Source organism: Apodemus sylvaticus, chromosome 23, assembly GCF_947179515.1.
Source record: "Apodemus sylvaticus chromosome 23, mApoSyl1.1, whole genome shotgun sequence".
Classification (NCBI taxonomy): Eukaryota; Metazoa; Chordata; class Mammalia; order Rodentia; family Muridae; genus Apodemus; species Apodemus sylvaticus.
Genome location: NC_067494.1, coordinates 8740678 through 8768324, shown reverse-complemented (window position 1 = coordinate 8768324; position 27647 = coordinate 8740678). Strand labels below are relative to the sequence as shown.

Here is a 27647-nt window from a genome sequence, read left to right as displayed (position 1 = left end):
TAAGTAGCTGTTAGCAGCATTTGAGTCATGAGCATAAGTAGAGGAGTTCAGTGGTGAAGAATATCTAATGTGTAGGTATCGTATCTGGCTATAGTGGCTGCCCATACAAATGATTCAGAGAGCTGGGACCTTTTTCTAGAGCAGGAGACGTGAAGGCTGGTGAGAAATGCATATCTAAGCATTATAGCACATGGCGGTTCGAAGTTTGAACCAGCTTAATGGTTTGATTCTGTCTTAATGATTTGATTATGTAGGATTGGTATTAGCATTTCCCCCTTTAAAATATTGAACCTCTCAGAGTCAGCTGTTCACAGCGTGTTGCGTGTCCGGAACATCTGACAGCGGGGTATTTTCTTCATTCCTTTATTCTTAGGGAGTGAAGCCATCACACCAAAGGATGATTGTTAGTGACTTGGCACTCAGTCTCAGAGGCAAAGTTACTCCTCTGCATAGGGACAAAACAGCTTTCTCTGCCCATGGCACGAAGTACCTGTTTGGGGTATATTTTTTTAAGGGACCTACGGGCTGGTTTGTTCCTCCCAGACTTAAGTAACTATAAGTTTCTGGAGGCTGCAGCAGCTCTGATGTTTCAGGTGACTGGTAGGGTTAACTGGGTTTTCCTCAGCCTTTTGTACAGAGCAGTGATAAAGTTCACATCGGGTTCATGGAAAGACGGGCTGACTCTTGTCAGTGTCTAACTTTACACTGCCACCGTTTCTTCACTGCTGATTTGCTGATGTCTGTCTCTGGTGACATCTTTTGAAATGCGCTTGGATTTGTCAGGTAAGGAGACTGTACATCAGTTACTTGACTTCTGAGTAGGCGCTTAACTGTTGACGTTAGGAAGAAAAATTCACTTGTTCTCCTCAGAAGTATTTCTAATCATGGAAGTTTGTAATAAACTCTTTAAAATAAATTATCAGCAGAAAGTGAATTGACATTGACTTTGGAATATTGTAAGAACAACTCTTGGCAACTTGAGTTAGTTTTAGAATGATTTATAAAACTTTTTGGAGAAATCACACTCATTAATTGTGACAGTTTGTGTTTAGATAAAGAGTTCAATACTCTGTTGTTGAATGAACAAATCTTTTTTTCCCTTAGTAAATCGAAGTTTTTGCAGTGTGGGAGTTATGTTAAGGCATTACTAGTTTTTTGGCATACTTATCTAAGAAATTACATACAATAGTGTTTGTAGATATAAAATAAAATGATTGGAATTGTTTTAAATGGTCTCTGTTGTGATGGAGGAAGATTTGATCAGTGTGTTGGACCTTAAAAAGCTGAGTAAAGATACAGATTCCTTTTGATTTTATTTCATTTTATTTCAGAGATAAGTAGGCTGCTGTCTCTAAATATTAGGTTACAATAAATACTAAAACATAGGCTGGAGAGATGGCTCAGAGAGATGGTTAAGAGCACTGACTGTTTTTCTGGAGGTCCTGAGTTCAATTTCCAGCCACCATATTGTGGCTCACAACCATCTGTAATGGGATCTGATGCCCTCTTCTGGTATCTGAAAACAGCTGTAGTGTACTCATATACTACCTATCAATCAATCAATCAATCAATCAATTAATGAAAAGCAAAAATGCCAGAGCAAGAACATAAACCATATAAGAATTTCACGTTTTGGTGATGTAATGCCTCCTGACTTTTCAGAGTTGATGGAGTGCTGTTGCTGACTGGCTCGGAGTCATCACATAATCAATCGTCGGCTCTGTTTTCAGGAGTGGCCCTCTTGCCTTTGGCAGAGAGTGCAGGCGTGTGAAGTGATGCTTAGTTGTTTGGCTCCCTAGGCAACAGTCTGCTGAGACCCGGCCCCTTGTGTCCCAGGAGAACTAAGCAGGTCTATAGGGACATGGCCCTATGCAGAGAAAGCTGCGGCCTGTGGAGGAGTGATGCACCTTCAGGATGGAACTGAGTTACAGCCTTCCTGTCATGGCTGAGTGTAGTGTAGATTTGAAGCCGGTGCTTGTATCTAGTGATTCTGGCTTGCAGGTAGTGGTGAGAGTAAGCCTTGAAGCAACTGTGAGTCCAACCTTGAAACAGATAGAAAACTGCATGGTGTATGTGTGTATATAATGGATATATTTGCATATGTATATAAGAAATGTAATACATTACATATATGTGTATATAGCATATGTAATACATACATATTTACATATACAATTACCTGTGTAGCCCCTTTCATATGTGGGTAGCATGAGGGAATACAGGAGAGTACTTGTAGCTAAGCTGTTTATAGTGCTGAGCCTAATAGATTAACAATGGTAGTAGCTATACAGCCTGCCATGTGTATTGTTGAGGTTCTAAGGGTTCGGAAGGGAAGAAGGTGGACAGTTAGTACGGGGAGTTGGGAAGGGAAGGGAAGAGGAGAAGGGGTGTGAGATGGGTCTAGAGTGGGCAGGGCTCAGGGCTGTGCTGCATTCACAGGGCTGACTGGCTGCAGGGGGCCTCCTGCATAGCAGAATAGCTAGCATGTTATCAGAAAGACAACAGGGATCCCTGGTAGCTGCCAAGGTGTCAGACCAGACACAAAAACGGTAGCACTGGAAAGCCAAAGGGTTGTAGCTTCGGAAGCTCTCTTCTAGTCATCGGGAAAAGCAGGTTAACACAGCAACTCACACGTGCCTGCACAGAGCAGCAGGCGCCGAGAGGATACACTGGTGCTCTATACTGCCCTGTTGGAGAACAGTTTGGGACTGTGGGGTAAAACTAGACCTGCCATTCTAGGGGACTGATTTTGTAAAGCTGTGTTAAGGAGACATTGGAGAAGTCGTCCTGAGATATCTATAGTAGCAAAGTATCGGGGACAAGGTTCAGTTCAGAGAAAGGAAGAATACTTTATCTCTGATGGAGGACTATATAGGAGTTAAAAAAAGAACACTGACCCAAATAAAGCTTTATGTGAACATAGAAAACCATAGTCTTGAACTAAAATCAAGAGTATGAATATAGTGCTAAGTGCAAACCTAGGAGAGCAACACTGACCTGTGGAAAGTCCTGCCTCCAGAGAGCTGCTGAGAGAGGTGTTGACCCAGGAGGTGCCTTCTACTGCTCAGTGACTTCTGAGAGCCCGATTCTCAGTTCAGAACAGTCTATACGTGACATGGTTTTATCTGCTTATTAAGACAGCTGACGGAATGTTACATTATAAAGCCTGTGGTAACGCGTGTCTTCGTCTATGGGGAATCCCCATGTGTGTGAATTAAGTGGTCCTGTTTTGGTTCTTAGTTCAGTGGCAGACTCTTAATAAATCATGGACGATTTAGAAGTGGTATGCTAGGCTTTCTGTCGAAGAGATCCGGCGTGAGCCTTGGCACCAGTGAGAGCTGACTGGAAGATCGCCTTCTCTCCATTGACCCTTAGTGTACATCTACAAAACTAGGGTGAGCTTAGATTCCTTCTTGCCTGCATTTCCCACTTGATGTGTCTCTTTAAGAGTATTGTTGCCCCTCCCCTTTCTTAGATAGGGTCACACTGTAGTCCAGGTTAGCCTGGACTTCACTATATAGACCTGACAGATAGTTATTTTCATCAGTGAATAATCTGGTGTGGTGTGCACAGTTAAACTTGGTTTCAATTTTTTCTTCCATCTCTTAAGTGCTTTAACATTTTCAGGATAAATTCAGGAGGAATGTGCTATACCTGAATTAATTTAATAGCTATACCCTGAATTAATTGCTAATGGATAGCACTGGAAAAAAAATCAAACGCTCAGAAGTTACACATTTGCCGAAACAGACTTCCAGTGTGTCAGCCGTCAGCCTTTGGATCACTTATAAACACAACTATATAATTGCACAGAAGACTATATAATTGCAAAGACTTCTCTGAAGAAGCTGTAATGGGAAAGACGAGTGAATGAAGAAGGAAAACCTCACATTGTTGTGTGGCAGCCACAGCGGAGCAGCTTGGGAACTGCAGTTTTCTCTTCAGGGAGTTCTCTAGCACAAGCTGCTGCAGATGGCCCAGCTGCCCCGTTTAGCTCTTGCAGCACTCACAGCACTCAGGTGTAGCCGATGCATACATAGCTGGACCCCATCTTCAAGAGAGCACTGACTACTGAAGTTTTCTTTCTAGGTACATGACGGGCACTCAGCACTTCTGCTGTCAAAAGTAACCTAGACAGAGGTCCTTTATAAGCACGGCACACAGCACCCGGACTTGCCCTGTGCACTGAGCCCACCCCCTGCCTCCCTGTGCTGCTCGCCACTGTGAACTGGGCACTAGTTAATGCACACAGTAAGTGTGAGTGGCATGTAGGCACATGCAGGATGGATCTTACCAACTGGCGACTTAATCTACTGTTCAGAAAGCCTCTTTAATGGGAAAGACTGAAAAACAGTCTCCACTTGTCCAGCCAGCTCAGATCTGAGGGACGGCTTTCCCAGGCCGGAGTTTTCTAGCACGGGCCAGAAAAACCCATGTGTTTGAAAATTGAACCTGGGGCTTTGTTCTTGCGCGCCAGACCTCTGCGTGACCTCGGCAGTCTCTCTTCACTGGTGCCTTCCCTGGAAGAGGATGTGTGAGAACACGGCGGCCAGCGGAGAAGGGCATGCTGGGCTCTTCCAGTGATTATCTCTAATTGTGCTGGTGTTGAGTGGCCCCTGTTTAGAGCAGGCCGGGCAGCTCCAGTACTGAGTAGTTCGTCCTTTCCGCACAAGCGTTCTCGTAGATAGCAGAGACATGGATGTCCTTTGAAGACCTGGATAAGCTGCTAACAGTAAAGTCACCTGTGCTGCGTCGTGCATGGAGATGACAGTCCATTGCCAGCATCAGTGTGAGAATGTGTTGATCGCTAACCTTTGCTCCACTGTGAACTTTATCTTTAAACTTAGAAAACGCACTAAAAACACCGGGTAAGTCTTTTTCACTTGCTTGCTGTCTGTTGTCCTTGGGGTTTCTAGTTGGAGCGCCTTGGTCTGCTTCTAGATCTTTTCCCAATGTCATCTGCATTGCTTGTTTTTGTATTTTAAAATGATTGAAAGCTCCTTGGCAGAGGAGTTTTGGATTTCTATTCCATCCCATATTGAACTCTGGCCGGCCGTAGTCTTCTGATTATCCTATATTACACCAAAGTCTTCTGTCTTGGGCTAGGGATGCAGCTCAGTTGTAGAATGCTTGCCCGCTCGCTACCCTTGACACTGGCTGCGGTCTCCAGTACTGCTCAAAGCCGGGTGTGGAAAACTAGTTTCGAAGCCCGCGCTTGGAATGTGAGGCAGGAGGATCACGTGTTAAGATCATCATTGACTACCTCGTGAGGTCAGGGTCAGTCTTAAAAAAAGGCGCAGTGGGTCTTGCAGGATCAAATCAGTTACTTACTGGGAGAGACAGTTAGTTCGTGTGTGTGTGTGTGTGTGTGTGTGTGTGTGTGTTTGTGTGTACATTGTGTTATTATTGGAACTCGTTCTCAGTCTTAAGTCATTTTTGGACACAGACAATGTTGCTTGAAAGACACTGGCCAGATACTTGTTTTTCTTTTAAGAATCATGACTTTTGTTCACTGATTGGATTTTGGCTCTTGATTCTTCCAGTACAGAGCACTATTGAACTTCATTTTTTTACTGCCTTTTTAAAAATTATTATTATTTTGGCTTCTTTCTCTTTGTAATAAATGATCAGTGTGTGAAATTTTTAAGTCAAATGAGGAACAAAGGGATTCCTGGTTTTCAAAAGTGTGTCTTTAATTTTATATTAAAGAGGCAATGTTGGCTTTATTTTTAGAAATTAAATATTTTACCGTCGTCGGGTAATGAAACACCTCCCGCTTTCACCTCTTCTTAAATAAATGTCGAGATCTGTGAGTTGTTTGTATCTTGGGATAAAAAGCTGACAGGATGTCAGATTCTTCCCGAGGCTTGCCCAAATGCCTTTACATGTTGTGTATCAGATTGTAGCAAAACTGAGATTAAAATCAAAGTTAAAGTAAGTGAGTTGCTTCACTTAAACAAGACAAGCAAAGCCCCCTACTCCACTTATTCGAATAATATAAACTATGACAGGTTGGGAGCAGCGGGGAATCTGAGGATGATTATGTGCAGGAAATGGCTTCATGCACTGCCCGCCATACCCTTGATGATGTGTATAAAGTACAAACAGCTGCGATGCCAAGTGTCCCGTATGTTTCAGATGTTGGCATTGCACTTTCTTGAGCTGATTCAATAAAGCTTTGTCCATATGTCTTTGGTGGCTTTCAGTTTTCCTCAAAAATGCAAAATATTTGGGGGTTATTGCTCAATGTTTGGCTTCACAAAGCACAGTGCCCTTGGGAGAAGGGTTTGCCTGGAAAGTGACTGCATTTTTGCGAGGGAATGGGTGAAAAGGGCAGTTTCCTGTGCTGCTGCCACAAGGTCTGAACAATTTGTAGTAGCTCGTGGTTAGAAAACAAGCGTGAGGCAGGGGAGCAGCTGCAGACGGGCCGTGGGTGCAGGAGAGCCCTTCCCCCATCACTACACCTGTTAGAAGATTTAGTTCATAAAGTGAATTTTAAGTCCCAATTATTAGGAATGATGCCTTGGCTGAGTTTGCACTGAAATCTGGGGAAATAGTTGCTTTAGCAGAAGTCAGAAAGCTGTGCAGTAGTAACACCTCTGTTTTGATTTTACTCTAATATTGAGCATCAGAGATAACCCAGTTTCCCTGTACCTTATATGAAGGTAACATGCATTGTACAGGCAGAGGGGCTGTCTTCCCCTCACCCCCAGTAAGCTAATTAGAAAGCACTCTCTTCACAAGCTCACTTGGGTTTCTTTTTTTTTTTTTTTTTATAACCTTTTATGACAAGCCCTTTGAGCTCAGATCTGCAGCTTATTAGATAAGTTCTTTATTTACATTTTGATGTTACCCCCTTTCCTGGTTTCCCCCCAAAAGCTCCCCATCCCATCCCCCTCCCCCTGCTCACTAACCCACCCTCTCCAGCTTCCCTGTCCTGGCAGTCCCCTACACTGAGGCATCCAGCCTTCTCAGGACCAAGGGCCTCTCCTCCCATTGATGTCTGACAGGGTAACTATGGGAACTATTGCCACCTGCTCGTGCCCAGAGTGCCAAGCACAGTGCTGATATCCGTACATTGGCGATGTCACTTGAAGGGCTCCTGACAAGGGGCGCAGGTTAGAGAGGGTGTCTCGTACAGAACAGCTGTTGGCACTGGGACGTGGAGCCTGTCAGTATATGGTTCTAATTATTTTAGGTAACTATTCCAGATCCTCATCTGTTAGGATAAAAGTCTGGAATGATTTTCTTGCGGACACTCGGAGTAAAGGCAGCCTTGGTCTGGTCAGTGTCTCGCTGACTCAGGTTAGTTCTTGCCACACCTGTGCATTGAGTCACACAGTAAACTTTGCCGGTGTGAAGGGGCAGCGGGTGCCGCGGTCACGGTGCTTCTCAAAGGCTCCCGATGGTGCCCTGCTCTCTTGACCGTACTTTTGGCATTTGTCTTTTGCTGAGGGCACCTAAGCTTTTCATAAGGCAGGGAAGTAGCTAATTAGGGCAAAAAAATATTTCTCTGAATGTTTTGCGACCTCAGCAACAGTGATTTTGATAATTGTATTTGTGTTGGGAGCTTTTGCTCATCTAGCAGTCCCACCGGAAGGCAGGACCGAGCGGAGAGGCCGCATCCCGGAAGAGCAGTGCTGTTCCTCACTGCACGGTTACGAGTGGAGAGGCTGAGCAGTCCAGATGGAGCACACAGAGGCCACAGGCTCCATACCAGATTCTGTAGACTCTGACCTCATGAAGCTTTCTCACAGCGAGATGGTCCGGTTCTGGGCACAGGCTTTCTTATTATGGGAATGGGGGAAGCGGCTATCTATCCGTTTGCTCCCCCAGCTCCAAGCTAAATAACAGAAGTTGACCTTGTGTTGGGTTCTGTTTCCTGCCGTCCCCTGATACCATCTGCTAGTAGAAATGGATGTTTCTGTCTTTTATTGCCACCTCACGGGTGCTGCAGCACAACATTCATGGGTTTTGTTACATTTAAGATGAAAGTAGCAGTCTATAGCTGATTGTGAATTTTATATTTTATCTTTGAGATTATATGATTACATATTTTCTCCCTTCCCAACCCTCCTATATACCCCTCTTTGCTCTCTTTTAAACTCATGACCTTTTAAAATTATTGTTAAAAGTGTATATGTATGTGTATTTGTATATAACTGCATATTCCTAAATATAACTTGCTCAGTCTGTATAGTGCTACTCGTATGTCTATCTTCAGGGCTGGCCATTTGGTATTGGATAACTAATCAGCACACGCTTCCCTGGGGGGACGATTAGCTCTGAAACGCTCACACAGCATCCATAGTTGTTGTAGTTCTCAGGCTAGGGTTGAGGGCTCCTGGGCTCTCCTGGGCTCATTTTGGTGAGTCTGTTGTTATCCCTGCGCAGGTTCCGTTCAGGCAGCCATGTTGGTAAGGGAGTGTGTGTAGCCACTGACAGTACTGGGAGACAGTCCTGCAGCAGAGATCCTCTGGCTCTCACTGTCTCTCTGGCCGTCTTCCTCAGTGCTCCCCTAGCTGGAGGTGTGGACATCATTTTGTAGATGCATAGATGCGTCCCTTGACTGAGCTTTGGATGCTGCGTTCTGATTGGTCTTGGTGTCGTTTCCTTGAGTGATTTTTTTTTCTTCCGGTTTTCCCTGCCCCCTTGCTTCTCCTGTTTACAGCCCTGGTTTTTGGCCCACTCTTCTTTCTATTTTGGCAGCTTTTCACATTCTTTTTGTAGTGGCTGTTTCTCAGAATGGATGGTAGTCCTGGGTTTACCCTGTCTCCCCTCCCTCTCCATCTTTACCCTGTCAGGAGGAGCTGGCTCAGAGAGTGACAGAAATGGTCCTTGAGATCCTGAGGAGATTCACCCATGGTGATTGAGCTGCCCCTGAGCTCCGAGCTGGGCGGTTCCCCCTGCTCCGAGCAGGTCTGCCGCCTTAGCCTGCGCTTGGACCGACTTGAGTTTCAGAGAGACAGCTTCATTTTTCTCCGGGATTTAATTTTTTATGTGTATAAATATTACATGTTAGAGTAACTAGCAAGCGTGTGTGTTATTTTGATTGTTTCGGATTATGTGAGAGCATAGACTCTTGGGTTCAAATGAGAGATTAATTGTGGGAAGTTGTCCCTTCATTGAGAAGGCCCACTAGGAGGGCATTGGACTTGACTCTTGCAAATTGACCATGCCTGGTTGCCCAAGTGTTTGCATGGTTGGACAGATTATAGTTGAACAATAAGCTGTTGTCCAGCATGATTGGACAAGCAAGGCGAGGCTGCACAGAACTACTTAGGAAGAGGATACAGTAAACATCACCCTCACTGAGGGGAGAAACAGAGCCTCTGTTTGAGAGCAAAGGCTCCTCCTTTGCTAAGCAGCTACGCACCCTGAGCTTAGTGTCATTAGCGTTCAGCCTTCAGCTAACAGGCAAATCCTTCTGCCCTTCTCTCTACCCGCCCTCTTCCTTTCCTCAAGTGTTTGGCATTGTTTTTTGTAATAGAGTTTGCTACACAGGATATTAGATTTTTTTTTCCATTGAAGGATAGCTGTAGTTTGATCATGACTGAGTGTCTGTTTTTTTTAAATCATGTACAGGTAGAAAACTGATGTCTGTGATTGTAGAAATGTGTGTGACTAAAGAACTCGGTGGGACGTCTGGGATCAATAAAGGTCCTGTTAAGGTTTGTAACTGTTAGGTAGTTTTTTTTTTGTCTTTGAGATAGGGCCTCTGTAGCTCCAGCTGGCCTGGGACTCGTGACTGTCCTCCTGCCTCGGCCTCCTGAGTGTTTTGACTAAATCGTTATCCTGCCTGAATACTGAAATTGAAAAAGTTACTATGATGGTTTGACGACAAACACACTTTTTATTAGTTGAGGATTTCATACATGAAATGGTGGCTTTGTTGGACGATTTGTGTGCAGGCAACCCTAAACCAGGTGGAGTAAGAGTGGGCAAAGAGATCAGGTGCCCTATGGACGACGACTGTTAGGACCCACGCTGCTTCAGGAGGAGGCCAGGGCGTAGACTCCTTACTGTCACGTAAGCGCTGGAAGAAGGTTGTGGGTGTAGACTGGGTTTTCTAGAGTTATTTTGAGGATCAGACCCAGCTCTTTTTTTGCGGGGGGGGGGGGTAGGGTGGGGGGGGGAGTTCTTTTCGAGACGGGATTTCTCTGTGTAGCCCTGGCTGTCCTGGAACTCACTCTGTAGACCAGGCTGGCCTCAAACTCAGAAATCCACCTTCCTCTGCCTCCCAGAGTGCTGGGATTACAGGCGTGCACCACCACCGCCGGGCCAGACCGAGCTTTTAAAAGGGGAACAGTAAGTAATGTGAGACTCAGGACCACATGGCGCTTATAAAAACCTTAGGTGAACGAGGGAGAGGGAGGAAAGGGAAACATGTTTTCTGTTAAAGCATGGACTTTGGAGCTGCGTCAGACAGTAAATATTTCTGGGTCAGAGTTGGGGAAGCTTGGAAGGTGGGGTGACTATGGGAACAGGAAATAGGAATGGTGAGAAGAGGAAAACCATTAGAAGGTGATTTCCAGTAGGAACACATGGTTGTCCTGGGCGGCAGGAGTGTGGGGAGTGAGTGCATGGTGTTACGGTTCCAATGCTTCCTATGCAGGGGGTGGGGGCAGGGAAGGCTGGGACTCAGTCACACATCTCTGGAAACACTGACAACTAGTTGATGATGAAGCTAAAGCACTGGAGACAGACATACGTATTTCCTTCGCTCCCTCCGACAGACGAGGCCCATAGCCTGCCTGTCCTAAGATGCTTACTGTCTGCTTTTGGTGAGGTAAGGATTAAGGCTGTGCTGCTTTCTTTTTTTTTCTTTTCAATAATCCCAAAGGCCCCCAGATCAGTTTTTAATCTCAGGAACTGCCTGTAGATAGGAGTGCAAAACCCGTCCCACTGAGACCTGACACCCAGTAAAGAGCTGAGAAGGGCTGGTCCTCCTAAGGGTGTCTTGGCAGGGTTTGATGCTGCTTGCTGTGAAAAGTTGAAAGCAGAGAAATGGATGGTGCAGGGCAGGCTTTCCGCGCAGAGCGCAGTTCCCTGACTGAAGCTCTCCAGGGCTTGCTTGGAGAGGAGCCGTTTGAGGTGGGCAGCCTTGGGGGGGCAGGGAGTCAGGCCGCACCTGCAGCTAGCTGCCTTCCAGAGATGGTCAGAGCCAGGGCTGAGGGTGACATCCCCACAGGGACCGGCTCATCTGTCTCTTCCCGCGTGGTCTGCCCTTGTCTAAAGTAGGCCGTGTGGTGAGGTACTGCTGGGGGATGTTGGATGGAATCAGGTAGATGACAGAAGGGCCCCGAACTCCAGCTAGAGGTGCTGGCGTGGGCTTGGTCCCTTCAAGAGGGTTTGGGAGAAGGCACTGGGTGAGGCAGAGATTTCAGACTCTTCAGAGACAAGAAGTTGGGAAAACTGTTGAAGCTCTTGCTTTCCCCCTCACCTGAAGACTACATTTTCAGTTTTTTTTCTGAGAAAGCTAGTGATAACCAGCCTATTTTGTAAAAGTTGAAGAACTTTGTTAAATGTCAGGTATGGACTTGAGAATTGGATCAATTTCCTGGAGGCGTATTAGATAGAGTTTGTGATGCAGAGAGTCTTAAATATTGTACCAATCTTATTCCCCCCTTTCCATATCATTGTTATTAATATGTTGTTTTTACCCTTGTGCTATGCAGTCATAGCTTATGGAGTAAATGTAAACAGATTCACGGACATTTCAGGAAGTGGTCTCACTGTGTGTTTGGCTTAGGTGTCTGTCTGCACTCACTCCTACATGTCTGTAGCTTGCCATGCCACGCCAGAATCTTTTGAAAGTACTGACACCTTTAAGGTGTACTTTAAGGCAGGAGTGGTTGTCTTCCCTTTCTAGATGAAGAAGGTAAAGTATGGTCAGCGCATTGCCTGACGGCTGTCGCTCTGAGGCAGGCTGGACTCAGTCCCTGCAGTCCGTGGGCCTCTTACTACACGCTCTGCTTGGCCTCACTTACCGGGAGAGTTGGTCAGTGTTTGTGTGTTCTAGACTAAATGAGACATCATTGACCTCAGAGTTAGATCCCTCTATCACTTTGGTATGAAAAAATAGAAAATTGAGACCACCCAAACACAACTGCTCAGTCATTTTGCCCGAGGGACAAGTTTGAGAAGTGCTTTCCTAGGGCTGCTCTGTCACACCTCTGAGTTATTGACTGAAACTTGAAAGGAGTTGGAGTTAAAATGAGTTTTACCTTTAGCATGTGAATCTTGGATATTTTTCTTTTCTTCTCTGTTAAAATCCTGAAAGCTTTGTGTGCACAGGATAATGCTCCACACTGTTCCCCCCCACCCCCTCCCTTCTTCCCCCCCTCCCTCTCTCCTTCCCTCCCTCCTTCCCTCCTTCCCTCCTTCCTTCCTCTCCTTCTCCTCCCCCTACCCCCAGTGTGGTGCTGGGGATCAAACTCAGTCTCCCCACAGCAAGCTCTTCACTGGCCGCCATCTCTCCAGCATACTTTAGGGCTTTAGAAACTGTTTTGCTGAAGGAATTCACATCTCACCTGTTTTACTCTGGAACATACTTGCCTATGTATTCCTATAAGAATTGGTAGCTTTCTAGTTCCTTTGGCTGCTGTTCACCCATATTCTTCTGCCACTTTCTCTGCTCTTACCATGAATTTGACTCGGCGCTGTTGCCATGCAAGGTTTTCCCCTCAAGAACAAGGATGTCCTCTTGTCAGCTTCTCTCCATTCCGCTCCCTTCTTCGGGGGGCGGGGGGGGGGCTGTCAAGGGCGCCTTTCCATGTCTTACTAAAGTTGTTCTGACACTTTGGGAGCACATGAGGAAACAGGGTGTCTTGGGTTAGACTGGCCTTGCTGATCTAAGGACTATCTGAGGAGTAAACAAGTCTGGCAAGTTTGGCACTTGTGTTTTGGTTAAAGGTATAGTTTCATCATGGCTTCAATCTCACTGACATCTCTGAAGTCGTAAATCATAAGGACTATATATGAGCCAAGACACCATTGGTGAGGTGTGGAGGAGTATCTGAAAACAGGTGGTAGACATCCAGTTTCTCGCCTTATTTTCTGAGTCAGCATCTGTGGCCTGGAACTGGTGCAGGCTACCCTGACCCCTGTGCAGTCACCCTGCACCAGTACCCTGTGCAGTCACCCAGTACCCTGGGTACTGGTCCTGTAAGAAGGGCCCAGCAAGCATGGCTGTCCTCCTCTGCGAGCTATTGCAGTGAGGAGGGAGGATGGAGATGCTGACTCTTGAGACTCCTCATGAGCAGGGAGTGAGGACGACTGGGTAGGTGGGGAAGAGAGCGAGAACAGAACGACGGAATCATACAGACAGCCAGATACTGGGTCTAAGTCTACCTGTCACTCGGCAAAGGTGATAGATAATTTCCTGCAAGATTTAAAAAGTGATTGGGATGGGTATGGAAAGTTCTCTAGGGTCAACAGCTTAGGTATTAGAGAAATACAACACATTGGCCAATGCTGTGGTAATTGTTTACCCCCATAAGCCTGTATTAAAAAAACACAGCCAGTTATTATATTTTTAAGCTAGATGCCTAGATTGGGCAGATCTATCACTTTACTGATTTATTTCCCAGCTGTGAGACCCCTTGCTACTTTTGGCTTCTCCAGACCTTGTGTTTCTGCTCCATTTTCCGCCTACCTCCTCCTCTTCTGAGACCTCCCGTCCCACCCTTCCCTTCCACTGCCCAGTGATCGGCTGTAGCCTGTATTTGACCAGTCAGAATGGGAGAAGGTTCCGTGAGGTCACTTGAGTATGTCAGTCATCTCCTCCTCCTGGGGCAGCCCTTCTTAAGGAAGCAGAATTAACATCAAATACAAACAGCACCAGGGCAACCCACAGCAGGCCAAGTGCTTAGTTATGATAGGGAAAACAACTAAAGAGTTATTTCACCCTGTGGCAGCTCTCCGTGTTTCTTATAATGTACTTAAGTTCTCTCATTTCTCTTGAATAGCTTTTGCTCATTCACTCTGCGTAGCTGATGGTAGATGTGTGTGCCCTCTAAGCCAGACTTGGTTTTTCACTGTAAGGAGTCTTCCTTTGGATTCACTGTGACACCCCTGCATTGCTTCTTGTTAGAGTAGATATCAGAGCCATCCGTACCCCACTTACTGACCATGAGGTGTCAGGATGTGTCACAGGTGTGACTGACTCCGTAAGCAGCTGTGACACATCACAGCCGTGTCCATGTGTGTGGTGTGGCCAGTGCACAGGCACACTCTCTTCCTTTAGAAAGGGAAGGAGAATAGGAACGCTTTTGTTTTATCTTTGTTTTTGGTGAAAAACTCTGTTGCCAGAGTGATCTCATCTCTTGATTATCTTTTGAAATCTTGTTGATTTATTATATTTAGTAGTTGTGAGTACTCTCTGAGACATTTGGGAATGTTTTCTGTTTGGCTGGAGAAAAAGGTAAGCTACCTCAGGCATTAATTTTATGATGGGAAGGAAACACTGCTTCTTAGAGATGCCCGTGTTTATCTTTGGGTTCTCAAGTTAGCGGCACTATTCCTGGCCCGGAGCTGTGCGGCCTCTGACTTAAGCGCTGGGACTGAATTGTGTCAGCACTGCTGCTTAGGGGTTTATCCTAATCCAGGCGTCCTTGGATTGTACGGGGCCAGCGAGCAAGGTGGCGGCAGTGACTGCAGACCCAGACGGCCCGTGTGGGCTCCCAGCACTTGTAGGACGCCATCACTGATAATGTGAGTTGTGCCCTCCCTGGGATGCTGCGATTGGTGGCGTGATGGGTAGGGAGCAGCGTTTGACTTTGATGGCGTCATTCTTCTAGAGTAGAATGCACGTCTGAACTTGGTCTCAGAGGTTCTGCTGTGTTGCAGCATGAGAAGGTATCCAGCTGGTGAGCCAGCTGCACAGCCAGCCCAGGCTCGGTGACGGTTTGCTTTTCTGGTCGTTAGGCTGACTAGGTTTTCTAGAAGCCACGTTGTATTTTATTCAGCAGTGTCCTAAGTGCTCTGTGTTGCCATTGCATGCTATATTCGAGGGACCCACAAGAGTCTGGAGGCGGCTCAGTTGTGACAGCTGTAACTGCTTTCCAGAATGTGTACCTCCACTTTCCCAGACACCTTTTTACCTTTGAAAAGGGAAATTAGGGGCCCTTCTTTGGGTCCATAGTTGAAGACCAGATTCTATGAAGTTTGAGGACAATTTTAATAGGATTTAAGAGAGAAACTGCAGGGCAGCAGACTAAAGCCTGGCAGCCACTGTGAGGAGAGGATGGAGAAGAGGAAGCCATGCTCTTTGAATTAGGATGGCGTGGAGGTCAGTCACGCAGCCACAGGGCAGGGAGGGCTGCTTAGAGAAGGGCAGGAGCGAGCCTGCTTAGGAAAGAGCTAGCAGAGGAGTGCGAGGCTGACTGAGTGAGGCATTGGCCGCCAGCTTGCCAGGCTGCATGGCTGTGGCTCTCAGGACCCTGGGGAAGCCAGGAGCGGGGATACTGAGGAGAAAGGTGCTTTATCTTAGCAAAGAGCGACTTACTCCTCCATCTCTAGCATGGCTGAAGGTAAAGCCTGCTCTCCTGATGTGGCCCCGTGCCCAGGTGATCCGTAGGCCCGAAGGGGTTGATTCCGTTTTATATTTGGGGGAGCTTGCCATGTCCGGCCCACAGGAGCACAGCCTTCCCTGAGGTGTTTGTGTTGAACCTGAGCAAGTGCAGTCAGGTTAACAGCAACTCAACCTGTGTGGAGCAAGCTGACTCCCAGTGCTGCAGTTGATGAGAGAGAGCGCCCCAGCACTCCTGGCGTCTGGAAGAGTACCCAGCACCTTACACCCTTCCTCCCTCCCTCCACTTATTTTCAAAGGTCCTACTGCGCAGCTCAGGTTGGCCTGTCCTGCCTCAGCTTCCTGAGTGCTGGTGTTGCAGTAGTGCGGCCTTCCTTCCACACCAGGCACTGTCCTGTGGGCAGGAGAAGACATGAGCTTCATCTGCGATGAGGGCCGTGAGGGCACGTTTCATGCAGAGGAGCCAACGGCACATACCCGGTGCCTGGGGGCGGGGCATTCTGCCTTCCTCAGAACAGTTAAAAGCCGACCTCATGTACTTAGATCAGAGTTTCTCAGATCTTTGATAGTGATGAACTAAGTGCTTTGGGATGCAGTTGTTTTGTTATTCAGAAGGGTCTGGACTCTGGCCCATTCTGGGGTTCATTTCAGAGACTGCCTCTTCCCTCTTGCTTTCCTTAGAGTTAGCCCCTGCCCCCTTCCCTCCTCCCCTTCCCTCCTCCCCTTCCCTCCTCCCCCTTCCTTTCTCCCCTTTCCCTCCTCCTCCAACTGCTGTTTCTTTGAGAGAGGTCTCTCCATGGTCTAGGCTGGTCTTGAACCTGCTGTATAACCGAGGCTGGCTTCAAATTCTGATGGCCCTGCCTACACCTCCATGTGCTTAGCTTACACATGTAAGCCATCACCCACACCTGGCATTCCTCATATGTCCTAATGTGTGGTAGAAGAAACGACACACAATTTCTCATTAAGATGAGACAAAGTGTGTGTGCCGTTAGAGTGCTAGTTAATTAGTAATATAGCTATGGGATCACTACATGACTATCTCGGGTATCAGAAGAATAAGATCATCATTGCCAGAATTGCTTGAAAATGGAGGTCTAATGAATTTCCTCCATTTGCCCCCACTTTTTTTTTTAAATCTAACTTTCAGTATGACGTGGACTTAAGCAGGTTGAGCTGTAGAGGGCACAGGTGGGACCTCAGGGGAGGGGAAAGGTAGGCAGCAGGACTCCACTCGGTGACGGTGACGGTGACTGTGACTGTGGTGATGGCTGCTGCTCAGCCCTGCTGCCTGCCTTCACCAAGGCCTGGGGTGTGCGCCTTGGCGCTCAGTAGCTTTCCCCTGCTCAGCTGTAGCGTTCAGCCTGGGAGAAATGAGGTGAGACTGCGGTCAAGCCGGTATCGTACAGGCCTCTGCAGTCTGTGCGGAGAACTCCGCTTGCTGTCCGTGACTAGTCACTGAGGCTTTCTGGACACAAATGATTCCATCAGAACTGGAACTGGGGAAGACTGGTTGGGAAGCAATATTCTGGAAAGACTGGCAGTAGGGCTAACCACTAAGTAGTGCGAAACAGAGGCAGAACAGTTTACTCGTAGGTGATTTTGGTACATTAGTCTGTGTATAGTTGTGATTGAAGTTTCTCTCTCAAGCCACGAAAGAACTTTTTGGAGCACGGTCTTGGCGATCTCCGAGCACACACAGGAGAGTGACATAATCTCCTCACTGTGCTCTTTCCCCCGTGTCCTGGGTGCAGACATTTCCTTACTCGGTTCCTACTTTTGGCACTTTTGTTTTTTTCCCCAACCCGTTCTTAGCTTGCTTTTGCTGTTTCGTTGTGCTGGGGGATGCACCCCAGGGCCCTGTGCTTGGTGTGTGAGGTGTGTGCTTTACCACTGAGGGTCTACCGTCCTCCTGATTCATTTCAAAAACCATTCTCTTAATAGGATTTTGAAAATGTTACTCGGTTGACTGAGTTAGTGTGTCTTGATTTCTCCTCCAGAGTACATTCTTAGTGCTGTTTTAGGGGTGCTTTTGTGCCATTTTGAAAATGGGTTGTCTCTAATCCACTCGAAGGTACCTCCTTGTTCATAGCCTTGGAAAGTCAGCGTGCCAACTGGGAAGTGAAGGATTTGGGAATTAAAACGTGGTCTCCTTGACACCTAGTGTCCTTCCTGCAGAGGGAAGCAATGATTGAGTTCTCATGGAGTGGTCATGAAGGAACTAAATGCCCTGGGAGGCCGCTGTAGCTGTCTCCTCAGCACCATAACTTTCATTTCGAAGTTGTTGTTACAGTTGTTTTTCTTTGTTAGTTTCACATTTGCAGTTACCAAGTGTGTATGTGTGTTTTAATTAAACTCTGTTCCATGTTGAAATGAGAGAAATTTGTGCCCTGATAGTTTTAATTTTTCTCTGCAGACTGTTATTCTGTACTTTTAGTTCTGCTTTGTAAAGTTTTACTGGTTTTCCCCTCCAAAGTCAATAGCCTTGTAGTATTTTAGTGGAAACAGTGCTCTCTGTCAGGCTAAAGAAGTGCCTTTGTTATTCCCTTGAGACATTCTACAGATGCCATTTTGCAGTTCTGAAAAGTATGTCTGCTCTTCTGCGTTAAATCGTGCATGCATTGTGGTTGGTGTTGCAATGAAGTTATAGAGAAAATTAAACAATAACACTTCTCATATGATAACAAAACAAAGACAGACTTTTCCTTGATCCTTGGGTGATGTATGTTATGTGTTCCTGTGTGGTCCCCAAGCAGATGATTCCTTGTGCACTTGGATGTGACCACAGACGGTTGACTCTGGCCAACTTCACAGAATGATTTCTGAGAAGGACTCTCAGCTCATGTTGACAAGTATCCCTCTTTAAATGTCTCTGAATTTATTTGCCAAGTGGTCTTAGCCCCTGTATTCAAAAGAATTGGAAGCAAAAATCTGCTGGGAAATTGCCTTGATAAAATGCAGGAAATTCCTTTCATTCTTTTGAATCCAGCTGAAATCAGACTTTTGTAAGTCCCCTGGTATAATAGTGTCTGGAAGCCTTGGCCGTTTAGAGTCCAGCAATTGTATGCCTGCAAGCCCAGAGAACACATCATGAATACTCCTCTGTGTTCAGGTAAATCTGCACACAGAACAGTGCCATTTGGTATAAGGATGGGACCTTAATCTTCTTTTTACTGCCTCTAAAATTCTCAGTGGAAGGAAAACAAAGGGAGAAAACCCTGTGTATCTTCAAGGATTGTATATTATATGTAAATTATTATTACAATTATTTATTTGTGTGTATGTGTGTGTATATCAGGACAGTTTGTTGGAGTTGTATCTCTTTTACCATGTTGGACCAGTACATAAGATTTAGTGGCAAGTACTTTTCCCTGGTGAGCCATCTTGATGACCTACCTTTTTTCTTAGTACAGTATCAGCATGTATTATGTACAGAAAGCTTGGTAATAGAAAAATACAATAGAACAAGATCTCCCGATGCCCATATTTCTGGAATTAGCAGCTAGCATTTTGGTTAAACATTCCTAGTCTTTGGTTTCTAGGTATGCACGTGTGGATTAGCACAACAGCATTCTCTATTTAAAATTACCTTCCTTTGACAGACAGGGCAATAAAAAAAAATCTGTGCTCTACAGACTGTTATATGATAGAGTTTGTGTTTGGAAACATTAACGTCATTTGAAATCTTGTATTTAGTAGCAGGTGTATATGTTAGTTGATTATAGTTGTGACACAGAAAGGGATAGGCTACTGTTGTGGATGTTTTCTGAGATCATAGAAGTAGAGCGGGTCCTTTCTGTTAAGGAACCATTGACATAGAGACCCGATCACATCGCCTTGACTCGGCCCCGAGAGCTGATTTGTGGATTTTCAAGGGCTGGTACAGTTGTGATCTGACTCTTGTCGTTTGGACTTAGGGGTTAACAGTGTTTGTGTCTATCTGGGTGTCAGCTGTGCCATTTTGTTGTGGTTTCAAGCCCCATGTCATGATATTCCATCTGTTTCTTTAGAAGGTAAATATAAAATTGGCATAGGCAGATATGCCAACTCTACGAGAAAATTAAAATTTCTTTTTTATGGGTGTTCTTGTATAACTTGGGGTCCAAGTTGATCAATCAATCACTGAAGGGAACTTAAAATATTCTGGGGCCAGAGGTCTATGGAAGAGAAAAGTGACCTGGATTTCCTTATTTTGGCATAGAGCAAGAATGCTTAAGTTCATATAGAACCAGAACGGCAAAAGCAGATTCCTTATTGAGCTAAAATTTTGCCATTTAGTTTATTCTAGTTGGTCAAACTGAAATTACCAAGGAGAACAGGAAAGGATTGGGAGGGAAGATATGATATGGTTCCCAGTTATTTCCATACCATACTACTTGAATATGTAATCATCAGATTAGTGTTGACAATGAGGGAGGAAAGGTTTACACAAGTAGGACAAAGGGGAAAGTTAAGAGAGAGAGAGAGAGAGAGAGAGAGTGTGTGTGTGTGTGTGTGTGTGTGTGTGTGTGTGTATACACACACCTCAGTACACACACACCAGACCTTACTTCTTCAGGGCAAATCTTGCAGCTTTATTTGATCTGCTGCATCTGGAGGGAGTGTCTTGCCTTCCAGAATACAGGGCTGTTGGTTTCTCTGGTTCTGCTGCCTTCTCTCCCAGGTCAGGGTGACACCATTGTTAGCCCACCATTCTGCCCTGCCCCTTTTCACAGCCCCTTCACATTCTGTACTATCACTGGTTGTGTGGTTCACAGGGTGTGGATGACTAGGGAAGGGGAAAAGAGAGACAGACAGACAGACAGACAGACAGCCATATTCCTGTCTCCTTCTGTCCTTTGCATGGGGAGTACTTGCTTCAAGTGTCATGCTGCATCTCAGGGTCATTGTGAAAATGAGTCATGGTATACTTAGCCCATTTTCTACACATTCTGAAATTCTACTTTTATTCTGCTAGTGGTGGATTTATTTGGGGTGGTTTGTCATCTAGATTTCTGTCTCATGGCTTTTGTTATTTGAATGTGTACCATACATATGGATTTGGTCACATGGTGCCTATTTTTCAGGCTTAGATCTGGAAGGTCATGTTGGTTTTTTGTTGGTTTGTTTGCTTTTAAGTGTAGTCATGAGAGTTGGATAGTTTGCATTCATGCACATGGGAGCATGGAGATGTATTTCTGTTGCAGAAGTTGGTATGGCTGGAGTTGAAGGGTGTGAGGGCTGTGGAGGGGCAGTGGAAGACACTGGGGAGGGACTATTAATTGCTTCCTCCCTTGGCAGCCTGCATCGACTTACCTTCAGGTGTCAAGGAAGCGAGACTTCAGAAGGAGGCTTTAGGTCAGGTCTCGCTGGTCTTATTCCCTAAGTGTGTCATCTTCAGCTATAGGAGCCGCCCTCAACCCCTGGGAGACAGCCAAGACTGCATCATAATCTGTATACTGTGGGGCTCATGCGGACTACCCTGACTAGCCATCAGAAAGGAGGTGCCTCATGCTGGGGCTTTTGTGGGGAGCATTGTCAGTTCAGTGGCTTAATTTCCTTTAACACACGTGTGTGCACATACACAAACACACACACACAAACACATGCATAACCTTGTGTATAATTTTAAGTAAATATAAAAATAATAAAGTTTTATCAATAGCCTTGGCATTATTGCATTTGTTCTTTGTTTTTTATGTTACTTACTTTAAAGACAACTCCAGTCAAGTCTCTAGCAGTAAATTCCTACAGAGAAATGAAGGGAAGTTGGGATGCCCAGTTGAGGAGCTGACTTTGGTAATTGTTGCTGTTCAGTACAAAGCACTTTCATGTCTATTTTTTTCCACGTGCTGGGCTGAGGAGATTCAACCTCAAGAAGACAGAGCTACTGAGTTCCCAGGACACTGGTAGTAAGACTTAGGAAATGACAAAGTGTTCAGTGGTAGAAATACAGAGGACGCACAGCAGTTAGCCTGAATGGAGAGGCAGGAACTCATCTACACCGAGTCTTGCTGTGCTTTCTTTAGAACGGGGAGCTAGTAGTAGCCTTTATACCATGATTATATGTAGTTGCTTATAAATTCATCAGATGTTCCTTTACTTATTACATATCAGGTCCATGCTTATTCTGCTAAAGGCTATTACAGTCTTCCTCCTGCATTGAAACTTCCAGAAGTATCACTTAGAGCCATACAAGATTCCTGACAAGAATTTTTCTAAAGCCAATGTGTATGTGTTTAGATCCAAGAGAAACAAGTTACAGCCATGGTTGTAAACTTCTCGCATCTTTTCAAGAGTATAAAAATAATTTCCATGCTTTTCTCTTATAAAGAGTAAGTATTTTTGAAGAAGAATAAAGCAAAGAAAATGCATCAAGTTTATATGTATCTTCATGTTACTTTTTTAGTAATTTACAGAATACAATGTTGTCATTTGAGTGTTTTGGCTATGATTTTAAGCTTTAAAAATTCTAGAAGAGAAAAGCACACATACAGATATTATCAGGTTGTGTTGAAAGTTCAGATAAAATAGATGTTATTATTTTTAGAGTGCAGATATTTTAGAAGTCAGGGGAAAAAATACTGTACTGTTAGAATTAAGTTCTATAAGGGAAGGTAAAAGATTCAGGAGTACTCAGTAAGAAATCCCTCCTACTGTGTAACATGAATTTGACATATTTACAGGCTTTAGCTTAAATTATTAAACTAGACTATAATTATGAAAGTTGTCTACGAGATATGCCATACCCAGGTAATCATAGCTCTCCCTATGACTACCATGACATTTTGTGTCTATGCTGAAGACAGCCACAGTAGAGCCGTGTTACTAATGTGGTGGAGGAGGGAGGTGGGAAAGGGATAAAGCAGAGACAGACATCCTGTTCATGTACTGGCTCTCTCTGTACATCTGCTTGCTTGCCTGTGACACTTCTGTCTGGCTGCTGCTGAAATTGCAGCCCTCTGTATATCTGCTTGCTTGCTTATGACACCCCTGTCTGGCTGCTGCTGAAATTGCAGCCTGTTTAAATGAGCACCTTCATTTCTACTTGCAGGTGTTTGATAGTTCTCAGTAGAAGGGCAAGAAGAGACCTATGTAAGGGCCACTGTAGGTGTTTTCTGAGCTAAGGAATTCTCTTGTACAAAACAGGTCTTGATCAGTGGGAACATCTGGTTCTGACTTAATATCTATCTCATCCTCAGAGTGTGCCGTTATCTCCCTTAGAGGTTTCATTGTTGACATTTTTCATCCTATGAATTTGGAGAAACCCTGGATTTTTTTCCAGGTCTAGTGCTAGAAATAGCAAGGGGAAGGACTACAGCTGTCTCTCTTGTCCCTTTGAAGGTGTGTAGCTATCAGTGGTGCTGCTCTCAGAAGGTTTTAGACTAGAGCAGTTAGGAAGGGTCTCTACAGTTCCTCATGCTGTGGTGACTCCCAACCACAACATTATTTTTTTTGTTGTTGATATTTCATAACTGTAATTTTGCTACTGTTACAAATCGTGAGGTAAATATTTGACATGTGACCCCTGTGAAAGGGTTGCTCAAGTCCCAAAGGGGTCACGGCCCACCGGTTGAGAAGCACTGGTCTAGTGCATTCATTTGTAGCAGAGTTGAGTTTGTCTAATAACCATGAAGGCAAGTGATAAACTGAACTGTGTTGTTCCCTAGAAACAGACAGGTTTTTTTTTTTTTCCATTTGCTTCTTACTGTATTTTTTTGGCTACCGTCTCCATAATGTTTTCAGACAGTTTTGCCTTGAAGTGACCTGCTTGTGCAGCTTCCGCTTAAGGACACTCTGGGCCTTGGGGCTGATCTTAGCGTTGATTTCCATGGCTCAGTGGCTGGCAGCTTCATTTACCTGGACACCACCGCTTCTGCTTTGCCTGAGCCTGCTGAGCCTTGGCTTTTATTTCCAGTAAGTAACAAAGTTGGCTTTTGCCTTTTCGTTCGGCATAACACTATCTGTCTTTTCATTGGTGCCTTTAGATGATCACATGTAGTGATTATTGCGGGTGGGTGCTGTCTTATCCTGTTTCATCTGGTTTTCCCTCTTTTCCTGTCTATGCAGGTTATTGAATAATTGTCAGATTTTAGTTTACCCCCACTTAGGGTTGTCTCTGTTTTATTGATACCTAATCTAAAGTTGACTTTATTCCCTCACTGTTCCTCCTGTGATAATGGTTTCAGTGAAAGACTCTGCTGCTTGATCACCACTGACCCCAACACACACACACACACACACACACACACACACACACACACACACACACACAGCCCGCTTAGTCCATAAGAGGTTATTTGTATGAATGTTCGCAGGGCTAACTGTTTGGTGTGGGGTAATCCATTGGTGTGTTCTCCCTGGGGCAGACTGTGTCTCCCACTCTCAGCCTTCTGAGGTGGCCTGTAGTTCTGAGTCTAGGCTTGAGGCCTACAGGGCTTTCCCACTTCAACATTAGTATGTCTGTGGGTGTTGTCCATGCTCAGGTTGTGTTTAGACTGTCATGTTGGTGTGACTTCCTGAGAGACAGTCTTGCAGCAAAATCCCCTGACTTTTTAGAACCTTTTCACATCTCTTCTTCAGTGAGCCCTGAGCCGCAGGTGCAGGTGTTACATGGTAGGCACGTCACTCAGGGTTGGACTCCATAGCTCTGTCGCTCTGCCCTGTGATCAGTGCTCTGCAATGGTCGAAACTTCTTGTGTATTACAAAGATACATGTTCCTGACTAAGGATATGAACTACACATATCTGAAGATTTTATTTTCTTTAGTTTTCAATAGGGTATATTATCCACATCTTCATTAAATGTTTTTCAGGTGGAGGACATTTAGGTCGTTTGCATTGTCTAGATACTGTGACTGAACTTCAGTGAACATGGCTTAGGGAGGATCTGTGAAGGAGGCTGTCCAGTCCTTTGGGCATATGCCAGGGAGTGCTATAGCTTGGTCATCTGGTAGATTAGTTTTAGCTTTTTGAGGATTCTTCAGACTGATTTTCAGAGCATCTGTGCTAGTTTGTAACCCCACCAACAGTGAATAAGGAAGGGTTCCCTCTTCCCACGTCTTCTCTAGCATTTGTTGTGAGTTTTGTTGGTCCTGGCATTCTGACAGGGGTAAGATGAAATCTCAATGTTGTTTCCATATGCATTTCTCTAATTGTTAGTTATGATACACAGTTTTTGGGTATTTCTTAGCCAATTTTACTTATTGCTTAAGAATTCTTCTTAGAACCCAAGTCCATTTTTGAATGGGTCATTTGTCTTGTGTGTGTATCTGTGTATGTATATATGTATATATGTATGTATGTATGTATGTATATGTATTATATATATGTATGAATATATGAATATATGTATGAATATGCATTCATTTATTCATTCTGAATATTCCTTATCAGATGTATAGCTAGCAAAGATTCTCTCTCTCTCTCTCTCTCTCTCTCTCTCTCTCTCTCTCTCTCTCTCTCTCTCTCTCTCTCTCCCCCTCTCCCTCTCCCTCTCCCTCTCCCTCTCTCTGGGCTTCCTCTTGCAGAACATCTTAGTCTTATGAAGTCTCACTTGTCAGTTGTTGTCTTAATTCTTGGGCAGACAGAGTCCTACTCAGCAAGTCCGTTCCTACACCTGTATCATGTAAGTGCCGCCTGTGGCTTCTTTGAGCAGTTCCAGTGTTTCATGCTTGATCTTTGATCCCCTTGGAGTAGTCTTTGTGCAAGGTGAGATTGGAGTCTGATGTTGTCACTGTACACGTGGGCAGCCTGCTTTCCCGGAGCCAGTCATTGGACATGCTGTCCATGCTTTAGCACGTGTTTGTCATTTTTGTCAGATAGCAAATGGCTGTACGCGTGTGCTTATGTTCGTGTTTGCGGCATTGGTTGCGTGTGTGCATGTGTGTCTGTTTTGTCCTGCTGTCACAGTGTTCATCTTTGTGTCCCTGACACGTGCCCTGCGGGCTGGAATGGCACGCCCCGCTGCAGCGTTCCTCCTGCTCAGGATTATTGGCTATTTGGGGGCTTTCGGTGGTTCCATATGAATTTTAGGAGAGTTTTCTTATTTTAATTTTTTCCCTTTGTTCAAGGATGTACTTCTTCTGGGCCTGGATTAAGTTACAGTTACTTCTTTGTCCGCCATTTAGACATCAGTGGATGAACTTAAAGTCCTGTGGATTATTTTCTAAGTTTTCTCTAAATCCCATCTCACTGTTGCTTTTCTGTGTTTGCCCGGCACACAGCTCTCTGCTTGGTCCCTGTTTCTCCTGTGTGTCCTTGACAATCCTGGGTTCTGCACACGGTTTCCTGCACTGTTCGCAGTTCTTCAACCCTTGCCTCCTGCGTGGAAGAAGCCTTGCACATACCAAGCAGTCCTTCTCGCTGCCTGAGCCTGCGCTGCCATTTTCCATTGCCATGCCCCAGGTTTTCCAGATTCTCATGAACAATGTGTATGTGTGTGTGTGCCTGCCTGTGTGTGTGTGTGTGTGTGTGCCTGCCTGTGTGTGTGTGTGTGTGTGTGTGTGTGTGCGTGTGTGTTCTCATGCACAGGCATGTGCACAGTTGCTTTATTGTTCATGCTTGGTTTTACTTTGTACTCCAGGGTCGTCCTCAGCTCCTGGCCCCCACCCTTCCAAATGCTGGGATTACACACACGTGTGATCACGCTTATCTTGTAACACTGTTTTTCATCTTCTTTTTTTCTTAAAACAGCCATCCCAGTGGGTGTGAAGAACTGTTACAAAGTGAGTTTGATTTTTATAATGAGTCATCTAAACCTTTCTTTTTTTGTGTTGTGATTGGCCATTTGTAAATATTGCGAGAAATGTCTGTTCAAGACTTGCCCAGATTTTGAGTTTGGTGTGCTATAATATTTTAGTGGAACACTTTAATCTTAAAATCTCACTTTTTTCGTTTCAGTATTAATTCAGCTACTGATATTGTAGTTTTTACAATTCTCTTTCTGCAGTTCTCTGTGATTTAGGATTGTCTTGTCATCCTCGCAAACCCCTGCTTGCCTTTTGGTCCGTTCTGTATCTGCAGATCTGTGTGGAGGCAGCGCGACCGCCCTTTCCGAGCCACTGGGCCTCCTCTGGCTCCGGCTCTGCTCCCCTCAGGGCTTCTCCATGTCTTCAGGGTTTCTAGTGTTCCCGTGGCAGCCTGCTACGACCCCAGTTAAGGCTATCCGTCTTCATTTTACTCTTTTTGAAGCTGAGTGGAAACGTTTTCATTTTGTGTTGTTCATTGTGTTGAAGTGCAGTCGATTTCGTATGGTAATCTTTGCTGAACTGGTTCATTATCTTAAAACTGTTCTTTACAGTTTTTCTAAGTATAAGATTGCGTCGTTTCCTAGTAGAGATAATTTACTTCTTTCCTATTAGGTGATTTTTATTTTTTAATTTATTGTTTTTTATTTTTCTTAAAAGACATAGATACCCCCAACCCCATTCCCATTTCTTGCCTGATTATTACCTTGGCTTGAAATTTGAATGCAGTGTTGGATAGAAGTGTCATGGAGAATCCTATTTTTTTCTGATATTAAGAGGAAGGTTCTCTGTCTTCCCATTGAGTACAGTGTTGAGGGTAGGATGCTGATAGGTGTGTCTCTGTCTATGATGGAAAGATGACCTCTCTGTCTGTCTGTCTTTCTCTCCTTTCTCTTCTCAATTTCATTCCTCCTTTTTCTTTTTTCCCTTTTTCCTTTCTTCTTCCTCTTCTCCTATCTTCCCCTTCTTCCTTCTCCTCTCTTTTTTTAGACAGGTTCTTTCTATACCATGGCTGTTCTGTCTTGGAACTCAACTGTATAGACCAGGCTGGCCTCAGAGTCACAGACATCTACCTACTTCAGCTTCTGGAGTGCTGGGATTAAAGGTGTGTGCCACCATGCCTGACTCAGGGGATTGGACTTGTCAAGTTTTCTTTTTTCTGTCTTGAAATGATCCTGGATGGCCCCCTCGTTTTTATTGATATGATTTATTTACTGGTTGTCCCGTGTTGAACCATCTTTGCATCCAGCATTGCAGTAACTCACCTTTGCATGTAACTTCCATCTGGGGGTTGCTCAAGCAGCTGCTTTGCCTGTAGGCCATGCCTACTCTCCCCCAGAAAGGCTTGGTAGTCTTGTGTTTCACTTTTAAAGGCTGTTCCCATACTT

The 27647-nt window shown here is 45.0% G+C and overlaps 1 protein-coding gene across 18 annotated transcripts in view; it reads left to right on the top strand.

The window, feature by feature from the left end:
• The window catches only part of Epb41l2 (erythrocyte membrane protein band 4.1 like 2), a 159746-nt gene that overhangs the window by 33764 nt on the left and 98335 nt on the right, over positions 1-27647 (top strand). Inside the window, exon 1 of one of the 18 annotated variants that reach the window (XM_052169870.1) lies at positions 16759-16910. The exons of the other annotated variants lie outside the window; for them this stretch is intronic. The gene's annotated coding sequence lies outside the window, so the exon portion shown is untranslated. Of the gene's footprint in view, positions 1-16758; positions 16911-27647 lie in introns of those variants that run through there. 18 annotated transcript variants of the gene reach the window in all.